This window comes from Myotis brandtii, unplaced genomic scaffold, assembly GCF_000412655.1.
Source record: "Myotis brandtii unplaced genomic scaffold, ASM41265v1 scaffold1062, whole genome shotgun sequence".
NCBI lineage: Eukaryota > Metazoa > Chordata > Mammalia > Chiroptera > Vespertilionidae > Myotis > Myotis brandtii.
Window position 1 is genome coordinate 302,970 of NW_005353595.1, and position 17,107 is coordinate 320,076.

Genomic DNA, 17,107 nt, shown 5'->3' on the forward strand with positions numbered 1-17,107 from the left:
TACACAGAAACAAATACAGAGAGGCACCCAAAATAGGAAAACAAAGAAACACACCTCAAGTGAAAGAATAAGAGAATTCCTCAGAAAAAGAAATTAAATGAAATGGAGGCAAGGAATCTACCAGATACAAAGTTCAAAACAATGGTAATACCTATGCTCAAAGAACTTAAGGGAAGAATGGATGAACTCAGTGAGAACATAAACAAAGAGATAAGCATAAAAAGGGACAAATAAATAATTAAAAACCAGTCAGAAATGATGAATACAATATCTGAAATGAAAAATACACTAGAAGGAATTAACAGTAGGTTCAATGGAGCAGACATGAATCACTGATTTGGAAGATAAGGTAGCAGAAAATATCCAATTATAGCAGCAAAAATAAAAAAGAATTTTAAAAATGAGGATAGATTAAGGAACCTTTGGGACAACATGAAATAACATCCACATCATAAGTGTACCAGAAAGAGAAGAGGGAGAGCAAGGGAGAACTCATTTGAAGAAATAATGACTGAAAACTATTCTGGTGAAATAAAAAACAAAACAACAACACACATGTCCAGGAAGCAAAGAAAGTCCCAAATAAGATGAATCCTTGAATCCAAAGAGTTCTACACCAAGACACATCATAAATAAAATGCCAAAGGTTAAAGATAAAGAGAAAATCTTAGAAGCAGCGAGAGAAAAACAGTTGGTTATGTACATGGGAGCTCCCATAAAACTATCAGTGGATTTCTCAACAGAAAAATTTCAGGCCAGAAAAGATTGTCACAAAATCGTCAAACTGCTGAAAAGAAAGGACCTACAACCAAGACTACTTTACCCAGCAAGGCTATCATTTAAAATTGAAGCAGAAAGAGCTTTCTAGACAAGAAAAAGCTAAAGGAATTTATTACCACCAAGAGAAATGTTAAAGCAACTTCTTTAAGAAGAAAGAAAAAAGCAGGGGCATAATTATAAAGTAACATGGTAATAAATATATACCTATCAATAATCACTTTAGATGTAAATAGATTGAATGCTCCAAATAAAATACATAAGGAAGCTGAATGGATAAGAAGAAAGAACCCATATACAGACATGCTGTCTATAACAGACCCACCTCAGAACAAAAGATACACACAGACTGAAAGTAAAAGGTGGGAAGAGATATTTCATGCAAATAGAAATGAAAAAAGCTGGGGTAGCAATACTTATATCAGACAAAATAGACTTTAAAACAAAGGTTATAATAAGATACAAAGAAGGACACTACATAATGATAAAGCAATCAAACCAACAAGAGGATATAATCTGTGTAAACATTTATACATTCAACCTAGGAGCACCTACTAGAAAATCTTAATGGGCATAATGGGAAAGATTGACAGTAATCCTATATAATAAAGAGCTAATATGCTAATTAGGCCTGACGTCGGAACGACCTTCTGGAATGATCTTCCTCATGACCAGTCAGCTGGGCCATGGAGCCGTGAGGCAGCCAGGGTGGCGAAGCAGCCGGGACTGTGAGGGCCCCTAGTACAATCATAATAGGGAAGTTTAACACCTCATTGACATTAATGGATAGATCTTCCAGACAAAACATCAACAAGGCAACAATGGCTGTAAATGTTACACTAGAGCAGATGGATTTAATCAATATTTTCAGAGCATTTTACCCCAAAGCAACAGAATATACATTATTTTCAAGTGCACATGGAACATTGTCTAGGATAGACCACATGTTAGGGTACAAAACAAGTCTCAATAAATTTAAGAAGATTGAAATTATATCAAGCATCTTTCTGACCATAATGGTATAAAACTAGAAATCAATCACAAGAAATAAACTGAAAAGCACACAAACACACAAAGGCCAACTAACATGTTACTAAACAATAAATGTGTTAACAATGAGATCAAGAGAAAATAAGAAAGAGATACCTTGAAACAACACAACAACTCAAAATCTATAGTGAAAACAGTCCTAAGAGGGAAATTCATTTACAGGCTTACCTCAAGAAATAAGAAAAATCTCAAATAATCTAACTTTACACTTAGGAACTAGAAAACAACAACAACAAGAAAAACCCCAAATGAGTATAAGAAAGGAAATAAAAAAGATCAGAGCAGAAATAAATGAAAAGGAGGCTAAAAGAACAATATAAAAGATCAATGTATAAGCTTGGTACTTATATTTTTTATGTGACTTATAGTTTAGGGCCTTATATTTAAGTCTTTGATCCATTTTGAATTAATTTTTGTACATGGGGACAAATTGCAATCCAGTTTTATTTGTTTGCATGTGACTTTCCAGTTTTCCCAGCACCATTTATTGAAGAGACTATCTTTAATCCAATTTGAATTTCTGGCTCTTTTGTCAGAAATGGGAAAATATCCCGTGTTCATAGATTGGAAGGATCAACATAATAAAAATGGCCATTTTACCCAAAGCAATATACAGATTTAATGCAATCCCCATCAAAATCCCAATGTCATGTTTTAAAAAATAGAATGAGAAATCATCAGATTTATATGGAACCACAAAAGCCCCAGAATAGCCAAAGCAATCCTGAAGAAAATAAAAAGAACAATGCCAGAGGTATTGCCTACCTGACTTCAAAATATACTACAGAGCTATGATAATCAAAACAGCATGGTATTGGCAGAGAAACAGATACACAGAACAATGGAACAGAATAGAGAACACAGCTCTAAAACCACATGTGCACCGGGCCTCTAGTTTAAAATATGAGTATACAGACCAGTTGAAAGTATAGCAACAGAATAAATTACACCAAAGAGCCATGAAGCAAAAGTGCCATAGCAACTAGATAGAAAAAAATTCTAAGGCAAAAATAATTATGAGATGAAGGAAGGTCATGACCTATTGATAAAAGGAACAATATACCAGGCAGATACAGTAATTATAAACTGGTCTGTACCTAACAACATAGCTTCTAAACATATAAAATAAAAAAGTAGTTTATGAAGCTTGTATATGTGTCATTTATGTGGGTCTTAGAAATCTTTTATTCTCAGCAGACATTTTTACTGCAGTAGCAATTGATATTAGTCTATAATGTCCTCACTAAACATCTTAAAATACAGAATAAGTTCACAATGTTATTCACAGATCCGTTCGAACAATTGGCCTCAGGAAGCAAGACTACTACTGTACTGAAGCTTTCATGTGACCCAGTCTTGATCCCAGCTTCTGTCTCCTTCCCCCTTTTTTTTCTGGCCTATGGTTTATTGAAATATTGCAGCACAGCAGAAAGATTCAAATAGCTCCATATGGTGTTTTGAAATGCATCCCAACTGTAGGCTGAGTGATCTGCAGGTTGGACCGACTGCCAAAGTCCAAGAGCTTCAGCATTACCTGAGTGTCAGGTTCAACTTCAGAGATCTGATCCAGGGCTGAGACCTTAGGAACATAATTCTCTCTCCTCTCTCCTCTCTCCTCTTCCTGCAGTTTGATGGATATACCTCTCACAGGGCCTCTCTGACTCCCCTTCCTCAGATGTGCTATAGCCCGCTGTCTTGTTGCAGAGCTTGTTGCTGAAGGTAATGGCGATCTCCTCACACACACACTTGGTGTGGAAGTCAGTGCCCAGGTGCACGTAGTACTTCTTGATGATGACTGAGGCCATCTTCCTCATGGTCTTAGTGTGAACTTGGGCCCATCTTGGTGGATCCCTGGTGAAAGAGCTCCCTCTTTTCTTGCCCTGCAGGTCCAGCCCTACCCACACTTCCAAGATTAAGACAGACTTCAGACAGAAATTGCCTTTTTAGTGAACCTCTCTGGTTGACCAGAATCCCTTTGCTCAGCAGTGTAATCTTGCTACTAGTACATTTGGCTTCTCCATTCCTCTTTAATTTCAACCCTTGCCTTGCTTTTACCAACCTCCTTCCCAATGCCTTAGTATCAGTCCCTGAATCATACTTTTACTCATCAACTACTGGGCTTCTAAGCAATCTCTGACCTCTGGTCAGTGCGCCCCACCTGCCCACTGAGACGGCCCATTCCTTCAGCTTCACTACTGCCTGATCAGTGAACAGTTACACCCATGTCCCTTAGAAACAGTACTTGTGAGACAGACAGAGCTACCTCTGTCAGCATTGCAACTGCATCAGATTCCCTGGCCTGTGTCCTGTTCCAATGGGAGTGGGTCTAGTGGCAGGTGCCTGCCAGGTACCTGAGTGTACCTGCTGATTCTTATGCCTGATGGCTGCAGCATAAGCCTCTATCCCAGTTTCAGGTCACCACTGACTCTAATTTGTAACTCTTGCCTCCCCCACAGTTATTGTCTGATCTGCCTCTGAGTGGAAAGTCATTCAAGTCCATTAAATTCCTAACACTTAAGGAATGTTTACCCCACACCAAGATTGACCTAGTTGCAACTGGAGATAACAAGATGAGTAAAATATCTTCCAATGCCAAAACTCTAGAATAGGAGGGACCTAAGTCCAGTAACAGAAAGAATTGAGTGACCCCAATTTAGATGCATGCTATAATGGAATTTTTGGCACTTGAGGTACAATAGAGTATTAGTCAGACTCCTTGGGTTTCAAGTGACAGACAAAATTCTGGATAAATTAAACAAAAAAGGAATGTATTGGTAAAGATTGGCCAGCTCAGAATCAAAGAAAAAGCTTTGGAAAGAATAGGAACTTAGTTCGCACTAAGGACTTTTGCAGAAGGAACTAAATTCAGTCTCTTCAGGAGACATGAATGGGCTAAATAATATATAATCTTTTGTTTTCCTCGTGTTACTTTGAATAAGATTCAAGTTATACTGGGATAGACGTTCTAATGTGCCCACTTCTTGGCTGGGAAAGACACTTTAACAACCCCAAAGAATGCATAAAGTAGGGTAGAGATGGTTCCTCAGGTTAGAGAGAAGTGCCATTACCAGTAAGAAAGGTGTATTTGTGGAGGATCCTCAACAGATGTCAGTCATAAAACACAACCTAGAGGACGTTGTTTGGGTGCTGATGTATCATATATAGGTCAAAGGATCCCAAGGACAGAATAACTGAACGCAGAATTATCCTGAAATATTTGTGCAAGTAATCCCTTTGATTCCTCTATGAGGCAGAACACAAGTGAGTGAGGTAAGAACAAAGTAAGGAGATATTTAATGAAGGAAGTGCTGGAATTTCAATGGTGGAAATTAGAAAAAGCTTCAAGGAGGAATTAGCATTTAATATGGGTAAGACTTAGAGGAGGAGGAAAGGGGACACTGGGTAGGGATTGGCAAACATGTAAAGATGAAAAGCAAGGGAGGATTTCATAAAGATTAAACCAGATTTTTTAAAAATTTAGAGTAGGTGTTTTTGTGAGAGTAATATGTAGATAATGCCAGAAGGTTAGGTTGAAGCAGCACTGTAGAGTAACAAGTTGATGAATGAATTTTCTGTTAGGGAGAAGGAAATAAGGTCTTGATCTCCACTGATGGCAGTGGGCAGCAGAGGGTTTGAATAGAAGAAGGAGAAATGGTAAGAGGTTTCCAGAGTTTGAATCAGAAGACTTTAGAAATGGACTGGGATGTGGAAGTGATCAGCAAAAGTTCAAAACTGACACTGAAGATTCAGACCCAGGGATAGGAGAAAGGTAGGCAAGGCTGGCATGAATGTGTTGAGCCTGTGATGATGGTCGGTCATGAAGAGAACTTAATTTTGAAGTTATCAGCCTAGAACTTGTATTTGACAATAGTAATGATGTGGATGAAATAACTGAATGAGCAGAGATATAATTGAAAGAGAGAGAGAGAGGGGGAGAGAGAGAGAGAGAGAGAGAGAGAGAGAGAGAAGGAATTTAAGGAGAGATGAGAAGAGAATCAGAGAACTAAAAAGAAAATGTAGTTGAAGATCTACATTCAGAAAGCGTGAAAATAAAGAGAAGGCTGAGGAGTGTTGGGAGGGGAAGGTAAGAGATCAACTGAAGGACTTGTCTGCATGCATATAAGCATAACCAATGGACACAAGACACTGGGGGATGGGGTGGGGTGAGGGCAGGAGACATATGTACTACTATTTGTAATACTTTAAACAATAAAATAAAATTTTAAAAAAAGAAATATTATGCGGACAAGAAACAGAATTCTGAGGGGACTTAGAGACAACAGAAAAGGGATGTGAGCCCTGTTACTTTGACATGTGCTGTGCTTAATGGAACTAACAAATATACTCTTGGAAGACTTCAAATGGACACTTTGTGGTTGATGTAATGGTCAATAAAAACAATGAGTGAGCTATGGTAAAAAAAAAAGAGTAAGTGAAAGAAGAGGGGGGGAAAACAGGAGAGACAGTAGAGGGAATGACTATTGGGCAGTATCATGGAGAGGATGACAAGGAAGGGTGATGTGGAAGAGGCCATTAGATGACAGTGTCCTTCAAAAATTGTTGGTGGCTCCAAGGTAGTGTTGGAGGTAGAAATTAAATTGCAATGGTCAGGGAGGAATGGACAGAGAGGATGTGGAAGGTGCATGACTGGGGACTCAATAAGTTTGACAATAAAGGGAAAGAGCCAAGCTAATATTTTGAGAACGAAACAAAGTGGAGAAAATTTTGGGAGGGATAAATGACAACCAGCTTGTCATAGGTTTAAAATGAAACTCAGAAGAGATGGAGAAATTTAAGGACAGAAGAGAGTGGGAATCAATAATGAGGCAAGAGAGGAGATCAAGGCTCAGAGCATGGCTATTGTTCCAGGAGGTAGCCCAGGCTGGGAGGGTTTTGGAATGTACATGGAATGAGGGAATATATTTTCAGAGTGACTGGAGATGGGAGCTCAAGTTTTCTGGCTCTGGTTTTCTTAGTAGGTTCAAGGTGAGAGTAAATCTGGTGGGTCTGAGGTTTGAGAAAAATAGAGATTATTGAAACAACTGCTGTGAATTATCCATTATAATAGCAGCTGCTTGAATGAGGAAAATTATTTCTAACTTTTTAAAACTCCTGGAACCCCCTTATTTTATGACCCAAATTGTTGACTTGTTTATAGTTTGATAAGCCATAGAGGTTAAGTGTATGAAGACTTTTACTCTTTTCTTTACTGGAAAAATGGTATTGGTTCCAAGTGTTCTAATCAAATGGTGATCATGCAATAGAACTAATTTGTTTGTTGTTTTGTTGCTCAGGTTATCATTACACAACAACTTTCCCAGTTGGGAAAGAGCATTACTAGTAAGGATTAGTGAAGGTGTTTAAAATGGGGAGGATGGGGGCTCATGTCACTGCTGGTTCCTTTGCCTAGGTCTGTGAATGCACAGGACTTGGAGGACATCAGATAAGGGTCTTCATGACTCAGTCACTCAGACATTTATCTCACCAAACCCCTTAGCTGCCACAATATTTTTGATCCATATATCATTTTATATTGCTTTTACTCTTAGTCATACATTTTTAATTTGTAAGGAAAACTGCTATTGAAATACAGAAAGTTAAAGGGAAGAATAAAAATGACAATAATTCTGTCTCAAGATACTCCCACTAGATCCATAGGTAGCATTCAAGGTTCTCATATCACTCATCAGGATGTAGTTTAATGGTGTTTAAAATGTAAAATACAGCCGTGATTATACACAGTGTGACTTTCCATCTATTGAGAAAAAGACTACCAGCTCCAGTGTGTTATTTGTGGAGAAGTGTTTGCAAATCAAAGCCTCATCTTACAATTTAGAAACAAAATTGAAAATTATATTTATCTAAAAACTATCAGTTTATTTTTTTAAGTTCAAAAGAGAAGTTTCAAACATTATGTTGTGAAAGCAATTGTTGATTCTAGAACTTATAGTTGACTCCAATTCATTTTAAAATATGTTTGGCCCAAAGTCAAATATGATGTAAAGTCATGTTCAAATTTCTTCGCAAAATCAGACAATACATCACAAGAAATGAAAACTACACCAATATCTGCCATGCATATAAACACACACAAAAATTATTTGTTTGTAACATTCTTTTTTATATAGAATTAAGTTAAAATAAATCAAAATGTATATCACTTGATAAATCAAAATATTATTACAAATTTTCTTTATTAAAATAATTATTAGACTAGCCCTGGCAGGGTAGCTCAATTGGTTAGAGCATCAACCTCATATGCCAAGATTGTGGTTAGATCCCCCGTCAGGGCATATACAAGAATCAACCAATGAATGCATAAGTAGGTGGAAGAACAAATAAATATTTCTATTTCTCTCTCTGTCTCTCTCTGTCTCTCTCTCTCTCTCTCTCTCTCTTTCTCTCTCTCCCCTCCCCTTCCTCTCTCTCTCTAAAATTTCAATTAAAAAATTTTAAACAATATAATACAATACAATAATTATTCAATTAATTAAATTATTAAAAATAAAATATTGGCATAATATTTTCTGTCTTATGAGGAAATGTCAGGAATACAGAAAAGTAGATAATAATATAATGAATACCCATATGCTCAGTATCTAGCTTAAGAATTTGTAACATAGATCTAAAATATGCCTATGTTTAATTTAAAATAACATTTAAATACAAGTGATGTAAAAATAATTGCTAAAATTCCAAAGGGGGTGTGGCAAGATTATATCATAAAAGAGTTGTTAAGTCAGAAAATGTTGGGAAATTCTTCCTTAAAATGTTCCCTGAAGTCATAAAGTGCTTTTTAACTGTAAATGGAGTGATACCAATTTTTTTTTTGCCAGACCTGCTCATTCATATTCACCTAAAAAGCTCCACAAAAAACAAAGAGTAAATGAGGCTTGAATATTTATTTTTTATTCTTAAGTGTAGAATAAATAGCACAAAACATTTCCTCCAGAACTTTCTATACTCCGAACCAGTTGTGTTGTTGGTACAGAGCCAGGAACCGGGGGAGAGGCAATAAGAAACCATTACTGTGTGCTAGATCCCATATCTGACACATATATACTTTAATTTATCTAATTCTTGTATGTCCCTGGAAGTAGGCATTATTGTGCTTGCCATTTTTCATAAGAGGAAAGTGAGAACTAAAGAGGCTCTGAGACTTGGCCAGATCCACCACTCAGTCTTACTGGTTCTGACCCCAAAGCCCAAGGAGTACATTTTCTATGCTAGTGTGCCTGGGGACTTAAAGGTTTAGAACAAATGGCAGCACATAATAAAACATCACAAATGAAAGTACATTGGGTTCACCTCATCTATACTAATAAAAGGGTAATATGCTAATTAGACATCTTCTGGACATCCGATTTCCTTCCGGACAAAGCCACGGTAGCAGAGGCTGAGGCAGAGGCAGTTAGGGGTGATCAGGCCATCAGGGGAGCAGTTAGGGGGCAATCAGGCCAGCAAGCAGAGGTAGTTAGGGGCAATTAGGCAGGCAGGCAGGCGAGTGGTTAGGAGCCAGCAGATTTCGAGAGGGATGTCCGACTGCCAGTTTAGGCACCTCCCTCCGGTGCACCAATTTTGTGCACTGGGCCTCTAGTTAAGATAATAAAGTACATCTTTTCTATTCTTCTGGAGGAAGAATCTAACTCAGGGAGGAACTCCTAGAATTTTCAAGTCTCCTGTCTCATTATTTCCCTAGTAAGTTTGAGGGTACTGCTGATCGGCTCCATTCCTGAAGATAGAAGGGAAGACAATTGCCAAAGCAACAAGTACAATGGGAAACACATATTAAGAACACCAGGTCCTGACTGCTGGGTTGCCAGGGCCCCTGCATTAATTGATGACCAAAATCCAGTGTTTTTGAAAGAATTTGCCTACTTTTTGGTAATCTTCACTGTGAGTCTAGGTCTTCTTCCAACTGCGTTCCCATTCTTTGTCCACTGTGCCTCTCATGAGGATCTCTTCCACTCTTATTTAACATTAACTCAGACCAACACAAATTTCAAAAAATATACAGCTTTGTCAGTTTAGGGAGACAAAGGAGGAAGAGAGATAGGAAGGAGTAAGAGAAGAAGAAAAAGGAGCAGAAGGAAGAAAGGAAGTGAAAGCAGAACGTAATCTCTTTGGGCCTCATTTTGCTAATCTGTTAAATGATGGTATGGGACCAAGTCAATTCTTCATCTTTTCTGGATGCCAGAATTTAGGAGGAAAGCTATGGACCCCTTTTAAGTGACATGCACATGCATGCTGTATACTTTGCCCACAGTTTTAAGGAGTGCATGGTGTTAAGGATATCATTATTATTCCAAGTAATTTAATACTATACTTTCATTTCCTGATCTGTTAAATGATGGTATGGGACCAAGTCAATGCTTCATCTTTTCTGGATGCTAGAATTTAGGAGGAAAGCTATGGACCCCTTTTAAGTGACATGCACATGCATGCTGTATACTTTGCCCACACTTTTAAGGAGTGCATGGTATTAAGGATATCATTATTATTCCAAGTAATTTAATACTATACTGCAGGTGAGCCTCAACGCCTCAAACATGAATACGCCACAGAGTGTAAGTCTGATAACTGCCACACCAAACTTCCAATGAACTCGCTGGGAGATTCTTTGATCTAAAGAAAAAGGCCAAATGGCAAGATGAAACAGGCAATGTTTTCCCCGTTCTATTTTCTATTCTATTTCTTTATAGTGAATGATAATCACAGAGGAAGTTCCCTTGGCCGTGTTTCGTTTCCATGGTGATAGGGGAGGTCAAGGTTAACAAACCCTGGTCTGGGAACCCTCTGCTGCAGGGTAGATGTGAGGGAAAGGCTGGCAGTCAAAGTGTCACCAGGGGACCCATTTTCACAGCCTCCCCTTTTGAATGGCCACAGAGCCTGACTTGTGCTTTTCTGAATGGACAAACCAGGGATGTCTTGAAAGTAATAATAGCTCCATCACTTCCCCCTATGAAGAAATGTGCTGTGCCCTTCCTCTCAAAGGCCAGGCACCGATGCCTTTCACTATCAACAATCCAGGGTTTGTTGGAATATGTATGTGCTCTTTGTATTGACACCAGAAGCTCAGAGATGCCAAGTTTTAGAAACCAAATGTACTTTAGAAAAGCAATTTGATCTCTGTGAACAAGGGATTCTAAATAAGTCTGACCATGTCAGGGCAGGCTAAAATGAATTAATTAAAAAGAGAATAGGGAGGATGCAGTTTAAATTAAATATCATTTGACCCAAATAATTTCCCTTAAAACATAACTCAGTTATTTTGCCTGAAACCAAATGTCCTGATTTTACTCTTTTGGATTCTATTTTACTCTTTTTGGGTTATGTCACAAAAATGTGTACAGCTTTCTTCAGACTATAAGAATAATGATGAAATCAAGGTAAGCTCCAAGGATATTAAAGTAATTGCTTCAAAATCAGTGAAAGGAAACAGAGAATTCTATGTTGGATGAAAGACGTGAATACTCTTTGGATCCTAGATATGGGATGGAATAAACGTTTTTGCATTCCAGGGCTATGATAAAAGGGACTTAGAAATGGGGCAATTCTTTCCATTTTAAGCAGTACTCATGGATGTTTAGGAGTTCTGCTACCTAGAAGATTTAAGCATTCGTTACATGCCTTGTCTCCCATGACCATCGATAGGGTGTCCCCCAAAACGTATATATACACTTTGAATAATTATAAAGGCGGTGTTTATTAAAATACATTTAATTTTCAAAATCAAGCTACCAGCTGTTAAAGTGTATATATATTTCTGGGGGGACATATTTATATGCTGCTAATAAGCCTCAAATATCAATCAGAGTTCCAAGTCCAAATACATATCCAATTACCTATTAGATTTTGTTTGAATGTCCATCAGACAGAGAAGCAAAACCGAACTCATTGTCTTCACCCCTTCATCTGCTCCTCCTAAGTGCCCTCTCTCAGAACATAGTCATTAAACACTAGTCCAGCCAGAAACCTGGGAATTAACCTTGTTGCTGGAAGCCGATCCACCCTTGCTGCTTGATGCAGTCGCTGCAGGGAAGAAACATCTACACAGCTTATGTTTCAAGGGACCTGGCGTATATGGCATACTGTTCTTAATATGTTTGCTCCCCCTCTTAACGCTATATGTTTTAAATAGGACCACCTCCCCGAGAAAGGTTGTTTCCCCAGGTGAGGATTTTTATCAGTAAAACCCCTTAACTAAGTGCCAGGCGGGTAGTTAATCATTTTAACTATGAACAATCACGCTTAAGCTACATAATCTTTACTTAGAATGATCTCCTTCAGTTACTTCCTTGTAGCTTAATAGAACAATAGAGTAACCTTGGAATGGAGATAAGAAACGCCCTAACCTTTGGAATAGAATGGATAGGATTAAGATCAAATAGTATAAATACAGATGTAAAAGGACAATAAAGGGAGGAACCTGGCTATGATGATCACCTAAACACTGCCTCGGTGTCATTCCTTCTTTGCAGACTCTGTCCACACCTTGGGGAACCCCTGGACCTGCTGGGGCTGGACCCCAACACCTTGTCTCCCTTTTCCCCCTCACTCTGAACAACAATTACCAAGTCTTATCTATATTCCCTTGTAAATACCTCTCAAATCCATTTCTGTTTCCATTTCCACTCTTCTTGTTTAGGCTTTCATGGCCTCTCTTGACTATGATCACATCCTTCTGTATTGGGCAACTCCCCCACACCTACCAACCCATTCTCCACTCCATGGCCAGAGTGGTCTTTCTGAGAGTCAGATAAGATCATCATCATGCCTCTGTTTAAAAGCAGTCAAGGGTTCTCCTATGCCCTCAGGATAACTCCCCAATTCTGTTGTAAGTATTGCAAGACTTGGTAGAATCTGGCTCCTACTTACATACCTCTCCAGCTTCATCTATAGGTGCTCAAACCTCCCACCTGCTTCCCACCCCCACACTCAGCACACACAAAGTGTCTATATAAATTACAGCTGGGGTGAACTACTTGATTTCCAGAATGCAATTATTTATCTTGACTCTGGTTCTTTTCCTAAATCCAACTCATACTAGCATCCACTCTTTTCTTCCCTGACCACTTGTTTTGCTGGACCAGGTTATGCTTATGCTTTATTTTTATTTTATTTTATTTATTTTTACAACACCGTTTATTCCCTCTATGCACTCTTCTACCTCCACCCATTTTACCCCCGACTCAAGTCATGTGCATGAGTTCGCTGTGTTTTTTTTTTCTTCTCAATCCTTCCACACCCCCCACAACACACCCACCCAACCCCACACCCCAGAGCTGTCTAACTGGCTCTCTCTCTATGAGTCTGTCTCTATTTTGCTTGGTAGCTCAGTTTGTTCATTAAATTTCACATATGAGTGAAATCATATGGTTCTTGTCTTTCTCTGACTGGCTAATTTCACTTAGCATAATGTTCTCCAGATCTATTCATGCTGTCATGAAGGGTAAAATTTTCTTCCTTTTTATGGCAGAGTAGTAGTATTCCGTGTAAATATACCACAGCTTTTTTATCCAATCATCTATTGATGGGCACTTGGGCTGCTTCCAGATCTTAGCTATTGTAAATAATGCTGCAATGAACATAGGGGTGCATATGTTCTTTCAAATTAGTGTTTTGGTTTTCTTCAGGTAAATTCCCAGAAGTGAAATCCTTGGGTCATAAGACAGCTCCATTTTTTAAAAAATATATTTTATTAATTTTTTTGCAGAGAGGAAGGGAGAGGGATAGAGAGTTAGAAACAGCGATGAGAGAGAAACATAGATCAGCTGCCTCATGCACATTCCCCACTGGGGATGTGCCTGCAACCAAGGTACATGCCCTTGACTGGAATTGAACCTGGGACCCCTGAGTCCCCAGGCCAATGCTCTATCCACTGAGCCAAACCAGTCAGGGCAGGCAGCTCCATTTTTAATATTTTGAGGTAACTACACACTGTTTTCCATAGTGGCTGCACCACCAACAGCACACAAGGGTCCCCTTTTCTAATGGGAGAACATATTCGCCAATGATACATCTGATAGTGTCTTAATAGCCAAAATTTATAAAGAACTTATAAAACTCAACACCTAAAAACCAACTAATCCAATTTAAAAGTGGGCAAAAGACCTGAATAGATGCTTCTCCAAGGAAGACATACAGATGGCCAATCAACATATGAAAAGATGCTCAAGATCTCTAATCATCAGAGATATGCAAATTAAAATGCCAATGAGATATCACCTCACACCTGTCAAAATGGCTATCATCAATAAATTTGCTTATGCTTTAGATTCAGCTTAGTTGCAATTTATTCAAGGATGTGTTCCCTGCTCTCCAATATTACTGTGTATAACAACTTGTACTTCCTCCATCAAGTCACTTTCACACTGTAATTATCTATATGTTATATTATTATAATTGCTTATTTATCTTTTTACATCTGATTTCAGATGTAAGCTCCATGAGGGCAGGGACTGTGTCTGCGTTCACCAATATATCTACAGTGCCTTGCACAGCCTTCAAAAATATATATGAATGTGCTTAAAGAATCCTTATCAATAAATAAGCATATGATGGAATACTGGAATATAGGTTATATAAGTCTGCAGTCCTTATGTTTTTTTTGACTAACTGTTGCTTTTCAACATGAACTAAAAAAGCCTCAGATACTTCATAATACATTTTTAGTATTGAGTGTTTAGTGTGCTCAGTGTTCTCCTTCCACTCTTACACTCTCTAACTATAACAACTTATACTCACCTCCCATAGATCCCCACCAGAATTAGATTGGAAGAACATTTTGCCAGAACCTCTTTTCTAAGAAAATTCCTGTGGATTCAAAATTGGCTCATATAGGTATTAAGAAACCAGCTCTTAAAAAAAAAATGGGTGCATTGCATTTTCCCAAACATTGTTGGCCTATTTTTCCAAGACAGAAAAAATTGGATAGAAGAGAGGATTGAAGATTATCTTCTTTGGAAATAACATATAGAGAAAGAGGAGTTTGCCAGTTTTCTAAATATTTTCACCATGAGGTCTTGGTAATCTGTAATTTCTAACAAATGTAGAATGTTTTTGTGGAATTACAGTATTTCAGAGGACCTTTGGAGGTTATCTGGCCCTTTCTATCAATGTCAATTGGGACATGCATCTGTGGCCAGTCACCTTTCTAAAATCCAGCACTGATTGTAACATGTTTCCTTGTGAAAATCCTTGCTGCTTACTCCAATGGCTACAGAAATAAAACACAACCTCATTAACATGGCTCACTAGACACTATGTTACACAAACCCACCTTTCTTTGATAATTGATCTTTCCTGAGTCCTTCCATGTATCTTACACTCCAGTCACACTGTATAAGTTACCATTCTCCAAACACACCTAGCCCTTCCAAGCTTTCATATTTTTGACTTCTTCTGTCTTGCACCTGGATTTCCTCTTCCTTAACCATATTTGCCTAATGCAATTTTATTCATCCTTCAGTGCTCAGCATTCCAGCATCTGTAATGCTGAAATAGCTAATGGGGGCTCAGTCATGCCTGGCTCTAAATATCTGACCAAGGCAATTGAACTTTATCCCAAAGTAATGAGAGAGAGGGATTCTGAGTATATGAATGGTACACACAAAGTTGTGGTCGCTGAAAAAGATATACCAAACCAAGGAACCAGAAAATGTTGATATTCACATAGCCAATTATAAAGAAAAACCATCACTCTCAAGTTTTCTGGAAATGTTTCTGGGAGATCTTCCAAGTTTCCTGAAGATGGATCCCAGGTACTCCCATTCTTTCCTCCTGGTATGATATTCACTCCTTTATTAAAAGATTTTTAAATTGATTTTAGAGAGAGGCAGGAAGGGGGAGAGAGAGAGAGAGAGAGAGAGAGAGAGAGAGAGAGAGAAACATCAATTTGTGATTCTACTTACTTATGCATTCATTGGTTGATTCTTATATGTGACCTGACTAGGGATCGAATCCACGACATTGGTGTATTGGGATGATGCCCTACCCAACTGCATTAGTGATCCAGGGCTAATATTCATTACTCTTAACATGGTGGTGTGCTTTCCACCCTGCTGGCCAGTTGTAAACTATTGGACACACCAATACAGACAAATAGAAAGATGTCTCCTTTACATCACCAGGCCCTTCTTGTGTCAGCTTTGATTTCTCAGGTTGTCACTTTCCTGACATCTGCCAAGATTTCCCAATCAGCCTTCTACAAACCACCTTCATGCTGAAGACAAAAATCAGAGCAAAGGCATGTTTTCTCAATGCCAAAGTGATTTTAAAAAGTCAAGTCATCTTTCTAGTTCTTTTATGTCATCTTTACTTAGAGTTTCTGTAAATGGCAAAATAGAAAAGTTGAAATATACAGTCACTTGAAAAAGTTCAGCTTAAACTTGAAAATCGCTTGTACTTGCAGTCATAGACATTACACTGTGAGAAATGAAAGCCAGTAATTTTCAATTGATGACATAACAAAAAACTGCTTAATGAGGATATGAAATGGGTACATGTGTTTTAAGTGGATACAAATCCATAATTTGGTGATGATACAAAATCCATTTAAATTTAAAAATGATGCTTTATAAGAGAAAACGAAAAACATTTTAATCAAGAGAACTGCTTTCAAGAGATCCAAATTGTTTTAGAGTTCAAGTAGTCCCCCCAAATAAGTTCATCCTAAATGGATGTATTTTGCTCCTGCCATGTGGTTTGTAATCACTTCAGAATTTCCCATCATTCTTCCTGGCCTGTCTTCTCTTTGCACATACCAGAGCTATCTGTCTTAAGGAAAAAGATACTTGTCTTCTCAGACAAGAGCTAAGAACTTTCTTCTTCTCTTTTTGCTTCAATTACCTCCTCCACCTGGGAAATAAATTATTTAACTTTTTTGTTAGCTTCCTTGGGATGCTAAATACAACTTTTTTAAAAAGGTAAGAAAAAGAAAGACAAAGCTTAACAATCTAACAGTCATACAGTTACTGGCTTTCCTACACCACTGTCTTCCCCAAATAATGATGAGAAAACTTCCTGAGATAGTGGTTTTTTAAGTGGTTTACAATTTAAATCGTACTTCACCACCCCTCCTCCCTAGTCCCCACAAAGGTTAGCAGGTATGCCTACACATATATTTTTTTTTATTTTTGAATAATTGCATTTGCATTTTTTAAATGTTATAATTTCATGTGAACCACTATGATCAGCAGGTTATTTGGGCACGCTGGAATGTTGAAACGCAGTAGCATTTCACTCAGCAACCTCCTAGAAGATTTCCAAATGGAGAGCC

General features: G+C 38.1%; 1 pseudogene; it reads right to left on the reverse strand.

Moving 5' to 3' along the window:
• Positions 1 to 3,235: 3,235 nt before the first annotated feature.
• LOC102263654 lies at positions 3,236 to 15,266 on the reverse strand (annotated as a pseudogene).
• Between the last annotated feature and the right edge of the window lie 1,841 nt (positions 15,267 to 17,107).